General features: G+C 34.7%; 1 non-coding gene across 1 annotated transcript; it reads left to right on the top strand.

The window, feature by feature from the left end:
- The first annotated feature begins 272 nt into the window (after positions 1-272).
- On the top strand, positions 273-435 carry LOC114339055 (U1 spliceosomal RNA). Its single transcript, XR_003653849.2, has one exon. It is a non-coding gene; the product is annotated as a U1 spliceosomal RNA (small nuclear RNA).
- The last annotated feature ends 9,461 nt before the right edge of the window (positions 436-9,896 follow it).

Here is a 9,896-nt window from a genome sequence, read left to right as displayed (position 1 = left end):
CTTGTATAATTGGTAACATTCCAAAAAAGAAATATTGTATTTTTTTAACCTTCTTTACCTATTAACGGTATAAAGTATTTTTTACCTTGTAAATATATAAATAAAATATAAAACATCTAAATTCGAATTTTAGTCAATTTATGTTTAAGAGCGTAAGAACAGGAACACTGTAATTAAGTTTACGCTGTTTGCCGCTGGATGGTGCTAGTAACGTGCAGCTCAAGGTATTATTGAAATTTGACACACAGACTCAAGGTCGACAAACGAAAAGCATACTTACCTGGCGTAGGGGTTACCGTGATCAACAAGGCGGTTCCCCCAGGGTGAGGCCCTCCCATTGCACATCGGTTGGGTTGACCCCTGCGATTATCCCTAATGCGGATAACTCGGGCGCGTAATTTTTGGTAGTCGGGACTGCGTACGCGCTGTCCCGGTGTTAAATAATCCAAACATAATTTTTTATAAAATGTCATTATTTTAATAATAAAGGTATTTAAAAATTTAACCATGGACCATGACCATAGTTTTCTTATGTTGTGTTCTTCTTGTCGTTGTGTACAGTATTTCTCACGATCATCTTTCAGTGGGTTTTTCGATTTCTTTCTAATTTCTAACGCATTAAATTGTATGTGACAGAAAAAAAGGCACGTCGGTGACATGTTTTATAACATTTCTTCTAGTTGTCGATAGATGGCGCCATAATAAAAAATAATTTTTTTTAATAAGATCATACACAATATTACAAATATAATCTGTATAATTTATAAGACAATACAAATCAAAGAAAATACCATTTTATAAATGCAAGAAACATTTGTTTTTATTCTAAATTGAAAATAAAATGTGATAACTATCAGATTTAACTAAAATGTCATGTTAGAATAAATGTCATAAATGTGTATTATCACGGACTTACCCTTTTTCCTATCATTTTTTACGCACTGAAAAATGAACATGAAAAGGACAATAGCTGCGTCTGCGTTAAGCGTGTGATACACATACACGAGTAAGTACGCGAACTTATGGCTCGACGACAGGACAGCAAGTACGCGTACTTTAAGCAAATAATACTATTGACTAATACCAAAATACTATGGACTATACAGGGTGTCCCGGAAAATAGTGCGTTCCTTCAAGGTATGGGCTAAGTGCACCATTTAGAGCAAAAAAGTCTAATAAATTTTTTTTGTTAAGTCAACCGTTTTCAAAAAAATAATTTATTAATTTTAATGCATTTGATTAATGTCCACAGAAAAGCAAATACAGCCGGCAGCGCTGCGTTCCTTCTGTGCTAAAATAATTTTACTGTAACTCAACTATAGTATTTTTACTACAAAAACGTTATTACGTAGGTCAAAATTTTTGACGTAAGAGAACTGTCAAAACATTAGAATGTGACTTTTCATTATTGCCGTGTTTATAATAAACATAGCAATAATGAAAAGTCACATTCTAATGTTTTGACAGTTCTCTTACGTCAAAAATTCTGACCTACGTAATAACGTTTTTGTAGTAAAAATACTATATCATGAATCATCGATCATAGGCATAATATACATTGATAAAATACTGATAACAGTAATAGAAAAACAGCATAATATTTGTGTTTATTAAATATCTAATAAATAAGGTTTGTATAGTGTTTTAACTTACATAAAAATTTTTTATTACAATAAAGCTACGTCTTCAAGAAGCATCGATAGAACATGTTGCAAACATTTGAGTACCTGCATTTCTCCATTCAATCTTCTGGGAAGTTCGAATGGTTCAATTAGATGATTATAAAAAATATTCACAGCCCACAAATTCATACTTTTGTCAACCACGAAAGTTAAACACACCATTCGTAAAAATAAACTTTATCTGCACATAACACTTTACACAGAAATTCGGGTTCTCTGAAGATCTTATTTTACTTGGAGGTAAATAGCCTTGCTGTAAATCTTGCACTAAACGTAATTAACATAATATCATGATACTCGCTATCGAAATCATGACAATATCACAACAATAGGATGTACCTATAGGGCTTTTCATTCACAGTCATTTGTTTCGAGCTTCTGTCATGTGTCACATAATATTAATATATCTACAACATACGTTATTGGTATATACAATAATACAAACCACAGACGTATGACGTAGATATATTAATATTATGTGACACATGACAGAAGCTCGAAACAAATGACAATCGATGAAAAGCCCTATTCTGGGGTTACAGGTGATTATGATATGACTGTGTTTACAATTTGTATATTTTTATCTAAGCTGTGTCAAAATAAATAAAACTGCCGTGTTGCCAAATGTAAATTTTAGTAAAATACATTATTTTAATTTTTTGGGGCAACAGATGACTTTAGAAAAAAAATGTATAAGAAAGTTTTCTTTTAAATGGTGCATTCTACCTAGACCTTTAAGGAACGCACTATTTTCCGGGACACCCTGTATAGTCCATAGTATTTGCTAATACATACAACTCTTGACATTTCCGAGCGTGGCTCGAAGCCGTGGAATTTACGAGACTACAAAGCATAAAGCATGTTGCAAATGTTGTTTTTTTGCAAATTACAAAATATGTTGTTTTCAATAAAAGTTTACAAGAGTTTAAATTATAAACACCAAACTAATTAACTAAATAAATAATTTCTCACAACGGTCAAAAACCACACTTAAAAGTTTTAAAAATTCACAACATATCAGTTACGCAAATTTTCAACCGGAATCCAAACACCTGACAGTGTCTCAAGTACGATTGCGCGAAGCCGTGGAATTTACGAGACCAGCTCGATCTGTAGATCCAAGTTTACAACTGAGGAAGCAAACAATATAGCGCCATCTAGTGGTGTGCGGTGATAACCAGAGCAATCTAACCTTACATTTATAAAATTGTTTATTATTGTTTTTGTATAAGTGTTTGAACTATTTTTATTTTAATTTAATTTAGCAAAATTAGCTCGTTATTCAAAAATTTATAAAATTAAATTTGAATGTTTACGTCAAATTTTACATTTTCAAAACGTAGTTTCACTTCAAGCCGACAGTGGCACTAGTGGCAACGTGCTTCCAGATTTTTGTGGGTGGATTACAGTCAGTCAATAGTATTTACTTTAAGTCCGCCGTCCTTAGAGGATGGAAAATTTTATACCTCCCCAAAATTTTCCATCCTCTAAGCCGCCGTCGATCCAACAAGTTTGAAATCTGACTCGTAGCCCGTACGTGTATCACTACCGCGAGCCTCGAGCCATCATGTTATTGCGTTTAAAGTTACACTTATATTTTCACTAATTAAACAAATTGCCTAGAAATAATTCAATCGTTTATTGTTGAAAGGAGACAAGTTACATTTTATAAGTTTTGAGAATTAAGCTTTTTTGAGTAAACCTAATTATTTATAGGCTGTTTTACCTCCTGATGAAAATATTACCCTCTTATCTATGATATTTTGTTTGTTACCCACACTTTTCGATTTCGTCTTTTTTTATTAGTATTAAAAATATATAATACGATACGATACGAAGTATATAATAGGATAAAATTCCTAAATAGCACAAAGCATCTTCTCTCGACGACATCGCAATGAGTTATGACATGAGTAAGTCTGCCGTGTATCACCGACGGCGAGCCGAGTAAGTCCGCGATCTTTAAACCCGCGTACTTAAAGTTTGCGTGTGTATCACACGCTTTAGAAGCGCTGTGCGCTGTTTCACATTATAAGAATTTCTACCGTGCGGTGGTTAAAATCTACATAGTAGCTCAAGAATCTTTCTCCCTTCACCGCTTGAAACATTCGGTGAAGGGAGAATGATTCTCGAGCCACTATGTAGATTTTAACCATCGCACGGTCGAAATTCTTATAATGTGAAAGATCGCTAAAGAGAGAATTTAATAAGCACTTGAATCTACTTGTTTTGTTAGTCCTAGTCCTAGTTCTCGATGAGGGTTGCGTTGCAGTAAAAAATAAACATTAGTTTATCAAAGAACAGTTCAAATTCAAATAAAAACCTTTAAAGTTTTTATGATTTTTTTTATTAAAAGGCCAATGTCATTTAGGACCCAGGCCCGGTCGAAAACAACATGTGGTGTCAGCCTGTCACGTCCCTCGAAAACGTACAAAAGTATTTTTTTGTAAAGGTTTTTTTTCTATTTTATACTGCAATACATCCTACCCACTGATGATTATAATTTACACAAAAAAGAAAAGATTTAAAAATAATTGAGTAATATCGTTGATTTATGTATTGGCGGTTAATATTAATTTTTCAATCAACGGTAATATGTAATAATAATAACTAATCATAGGGTTATTGGTTTTAATGTCTATAATTTAACTTTTTTCGGGTACAGGCTACAAATGTTACCTATTGTGTTTGGGTTTAAATTTTAAATAAATTAATATAGGTATGCATTAAGTTTTCTTAATTATTATCCTATAGCGGATTTATTGGGTTTTATTTGTCTGTCTGTGGTTTAAATATCATATCAGCTCATACATTATTTATGTGTTTTTTGGACCTTGTTGGGGAAAAAATTTCCCTATCCCCTCCCCCTAACCCGTAGATCCGCCACTGTCTTTGAATTTTGAGGGCTTGCGGTTTTCAGAGGTCGGTTCTGATTTCGTATTCGTGTTCAACGACCAAAAAAACTCCCCAGTAATCTGTTTGCAATAATCAATTTAGTGAAGGAAAGCCTCTCGACTTTCCATGACTTGCATATTAGTCACCATATGGGTACTAGTTGCACCGAGGGTAGGTTATAATGTCATATTAATTATATGCATTTCCACCCTTTTTTCGAAACCCTCAAAATTCCAGAAGATGATGTGCATACCAGTCACCCTGGGCACTGGAGCTACGAGGATCGATTCTAATGTCATATTCATGTTCAGCAACCCCATAAACTCCCAAAGTAATCTGTTCGTATCAATTTAGTACCTAAACCCTTGAAATTCCAGAAGATGACGTGCTCAGCAGTGACCCTGGGCACCGCAGGTGCTCTGGGGGTCGGTTCTGATGAAGTATTCGTGTTCAGCGATCCCAAAAACTCCCAGTAATTTAAAATAAAATAAAAATATATATATTTTTTTAAACACATTTTTATTTTATTTTATATGTCATTTTTATTTTATTTTATATTAGTTTTACTCCTTTTAGTAACTAGGTTCATTTTCCGTTGGAATTTACCAGCTGAACAGACGGGGTCGTAAATTGTAAGTTTATGAATTCCCTCTTGTCTTCTTCGCTTCAGCATCCATCTGGCTTGCAATTTTTAGAAGCCATGGAGGTGTTACCAGGAAAATGGTCCAATAAGTTTTCAATTAAATATCTTTTAGGAATATTTTTAATGTTTCTATTAGGTTAAAAGCTTTGACTCCCAGTAATCTATTTGCATCAAAATAGTGTCGGAAAGTCTCGAAAGTCTGGGCACTAGATGCTCCGATGGTCGGTTATGATGTCATATTCGTGTTAGGCAACCTCAAAAACCTCCCGAGTAATCTGTCTGAATCAGTTTAGTACCGAAAACGCTCGAAACTCAAGATGGCGTGCCTTAGCAGTAACCCTGGGCAACAGGTGCTTCGGGAGTCTGTTCTGATTGCGCGTAGTCTTATTCAGTGGCCGCAAACCTCCCGAATAATAAAATCTGGCCCTTGGTATAGGTACTGATTTTGACATATGTTTATGCACTTTTAGATGCATGTTCATGTAGAGACGTGAATTGTGATATATATGTGTGTTTTGTTGATTACCAGAAAGCGTTCGATAGAATAAAACATGATGAATTGATGAAAATATTAAATTCAATTGGTCTAGACAGCAGAGATCGCCGTATAATAAACAATATCTATTACGAACAAACTGAAGCTGTTAGAGTAGGGGATCAGTTAACAGATGAAATAAAGATAAAAAGATATGTGCGACAGGGTTGTATATTGTCCCCATTATTCAGTGGCGGCTCCTCTTTGAGGCCGCATGGCCGCGCGCCCTCCCAGATATACTGTTGGTTAAAAAATTCTGATACAACCAACTTCAACATTTTCTCTTCTAATTTTAATTTGTTGAAATTCACATAAAAACACTGTCTGATATTTTTCCGACGCTCAACCAGCTTGTCATAGCTTTATAGGACGTAGGCGATGGTTGAGACCACGTTGAGAGGGCACGCACGATATTTGGGCGCAAGAGAAGTGCGGCCACGTAACCATAGCAATCGAGGACGGTCGACCAACACTCCCACTCATCTTCAGACGTTGCGTGATGTTGCATTTTGGCCGCACTTCTTTAGCGGCCTCAGTGAGCAAGAAAGCACGCGGCAAGAAGCTTTGCAAGCAGTTATCTCTGACAACAATAAAGCGAAAGCAGTGGAAAAGTTTGCAGTAGTAGTGTTTAAAGTTTCACTTATTCTTATTACGTAAGTACACATATTTTTCATATTATAACACATGGGCTAATTAGAACGAATTTATTTTAGCATCATGAATACTGTTCATAATATATTAAATACGAACTTTTCCAATCTGCCACTTGAAGATAAGTTAAAAATTAAAGAATTGGGCAGGCCGTTGCCAAATTTGAAGTTAACGCAAATTAGTGAACGCAAAGCAGAAAACAGAAGTTTCACCCGCCATTTTTCAAGAGACATTTATACAAGAAATAATTGGATTTGCGGTTGTGACGTTTCGAATTTATTGTACTGTTTCCCGTGTTTATTACTTTACAATGCCGGATCAGGGATGGACCGAAATTGGGCAAGAACAGGGATAAAAGATCTTCACCACCTTCCTGCAAAAATAAAAAAACATGAATCGTCTCGTGGTCATATTAATTCATGCACAGGGTTCGCATTGCTTGGCAAAGTCAATATTTTAACACAATTGAGTTCTGCATACAGGGAGTCTTTAGTACTACACAATAATAAAGTCAGAAAAAACCGACACATTTTGAAAAGAATTATTAGCTGTGTAAAATTTTGCGGTTCTTTTGAACTAGCACTTAGAGGTCATGACGAAAGCGAGGGATCTGAAAATCGAGGAATATTTAGAGAGTTGATAGATTTTACTGCAGAGTTGGATGCTACACTTAAAGAACATTTACAGAAAGCAACTGTGTTTAAAGGAACCTCCAAGACCATACAAAATGATATTTTGGACTGTATGCTACTAGTTTGTCGGGAAGAAATTTCCCATCAAATTGAAAAGGCCGACTTTTTATCTATCCAATGCGATGAAACCACCGATGTCTCAAATAATTGTCAAATGGTATTGATATTACGGTATTTCTACGAAGATTCCATTTATGAAAATTTTTGGGGCTTTTTAAGGGTTATGGATAAAACAGCAGCTGGGTTAAAAACCTACATTGAAAACGAAATAGATCCGTTAATTTTAAAAACTCCTCAAAAACTAATAGCGCAAACTTATGATGGTGCAAATGTTATGAGCGGTTCTACCAGCGGTGTTCAAATCCAAATTAAACAGAAATATCCCAGTGCACATTTTATACATTGCTATGCCCATCAATTAAACCTAATTATGCAGAAAGCCGCATCGCAAAACCCTAAAGTGCGAGTGTTTTTTAATAATCTATCAGCTATCCCAGCGTTTTTTTCAAATTCTTCCCATCGATGCGATATTTTAGAAGAAATAGTAAATAAAAGATTACCGGGAGTGGCCGTCACTAGATGGAACTATAATATTCGTACGGTTAATTCTGTATATGAAAATCGTGAGAAACTTATAGAAGTTTTTGAAGAGGTCGAGGACAGATGTGAAAAGAGTGTTACTTCCAATGAGGCTTCTGGCTTGAGGCGAGCGTTAGAAGATCCAGAATTTATGTTTTGGTTAACGATTTTCCATAAAGTCTTGCCGCAAGTCGATATACTTTATAATCAACTCCAATCAAGAAATAAGGACATTGTTGAATTGAAGAAGGACTTAGAAATTTTTGAGCAAAGTATTACCAACATTCGAAATGATACTGATGAAATTAAAGAAAGTGTTGAATCAAATTTTGAAAGTGCTAAAAGAAGAAGAACTGATGATAATATGCGAAGTGTTATTGCCAAGGAGGTGTGTGATGTAATAACAACACAAATGAAGGAAAGGTTCTCTTATCGGGGCCATTTGCAAGCGGCTGAACTATTCAACAAAGACATGTACTCAAAATATTCGAAAACTTTTCCAGTTAATATTCTAGATGCTGTAACTACTTGTTATCCCGTGTTATGCAAGACCAGATTAAAGACTGAATTAGAAGTAATATATTCGAGGCCAGACTTAAAAGAAATTGTTGGAGCTATGAACATTCTCACGTTTATGTTAGAGAATAATCTTGCCGAAACCTTTGCAGAAACAATAATGGTGTTAAAAATTATTGTGACAACTCCAATGATAACTGCAGAATCGGAACGTTGTTTTTCAACCCTTAAGCGCATAAAAACATTTTTGCGAAACACAATGCTTAATGATCGACTAAATGCCCTAGCTATGATGTCCATAAACCGAAATTTACTTCATGATGGGATCCATGATTTCGAGGAAAAAGTTATGGAAAAATTTATTGCTATGAAAGACCGTAGAGCCGATTTTAATTTTAAAAAGTAATTGTAATGTATTAATTATTATGAACGCAATGTCGTAGTGTATTTCTTGAATAGAACTATTAAACTATTATAAATCAAATTTGTTTGTATTTGAAAATTTAAATATGTAGTAGGTACCTAGTTCCTGTAAGTTGTACCTAACTATTTTATTTTGACCAGAGCCGAAAGTCGGTAAGGTTGGTTTTTCCCATAATTTAAGAAATTTGCCGACCAGCCCATCGTAAAAATTATTGCCCCTATTTGAGTATTGCCCTTCATTGCGTTTACCTGCGTAACGCCAATTTAATGTTTTCTACGAACTTGAAACCGTTTGCCGCGTCAAAAGTTTGCCGTCATATTTGCCCATCTGCGTATATAAACCTACAATAGTTCTCAGCAAACATTCTAGGGAAAAAATTGCAAAGACACCGTTCAAATAGTAAATGGAAATCCACTTTGCACCCGATAGAAAAATGAAAACCCGCTGCCCCTGATCAAATTCCTACTAAATCCCTGAGGGCAAATTTTTGTGTGCAATTGTTATTATCTGCGCCCTCCCTGCTCAAATTCCACGAGCCGCCACTGCCATTATTGTTCAATACATATTCAGAGATTCAGAGCACATTATGAACCTAGCGCTAACGGACATAGACGAGGGAATACTTATAAACGGAGAACGATTGAACAACATAATATACGCTGATGATACTTTCATTTTTGCAGACACTTGTCTCCAGGGTGGCAGAAGTAAGTAGCAGGTTTGGGCTTGATTTTAACATCAAAAAAACCAAATACATGGTTATAGAGGAAAGTCGCCAATTATGGAATACCATTTTGTTTTGGGGATATAAAATTAAACCTTTATAGAAATGAAAACAATTTAATGTTTGTCATACATTTTTATGCAGTAATTAAAAGCCTTCTATTAAATATCTTAATTAACAAAAAAAAAATCAAACAAAAAACAAAATCCCAAATGGGTAACCAAATATGGAATAGGTACCCATACATGGAATATAGGCATAAACCAACATATCAATAACAAAAATAGACATAAACATCTGAGATCAAATAAATTGAAATAAGAAAATTTTGAAAAATGGAAGAAGTAGCTTAATTCACTTGCCGACATCACAGATCCATGTACGAAACTCTGGACCAGCACAATCATAATGAGCCCACTTACACTTAATCCACTATTCCATAATTAGGCACCAACGACTGTCCATATTTGGATTTGTACATATTAGTTCAAACTAGTATCAACATTTTTTCAAGTCGTAATGTTTTAATTACAGAAGGTCATAAAATATCAAAAT

Source organism: Diabrotica virgifera, chromosome 7 (genome assembly GCF_917563875.1).
Source record: "Diabrotica virgifera virgifera chromosome 7, PGI_DIABVI_V3a".
Taxonomy (NCBI): domain Eukaryota; kingdom Metazoa; phylum Arthropoda; class Insecta; order Coleoptera; family Chrysomelidae; genus Diabrotica; species Diabrotica virgifera.
Note: the sequence above shows the minus strand (reverse complement) of the source record. Positions and strands in the feature narration are given on the sequence as shown.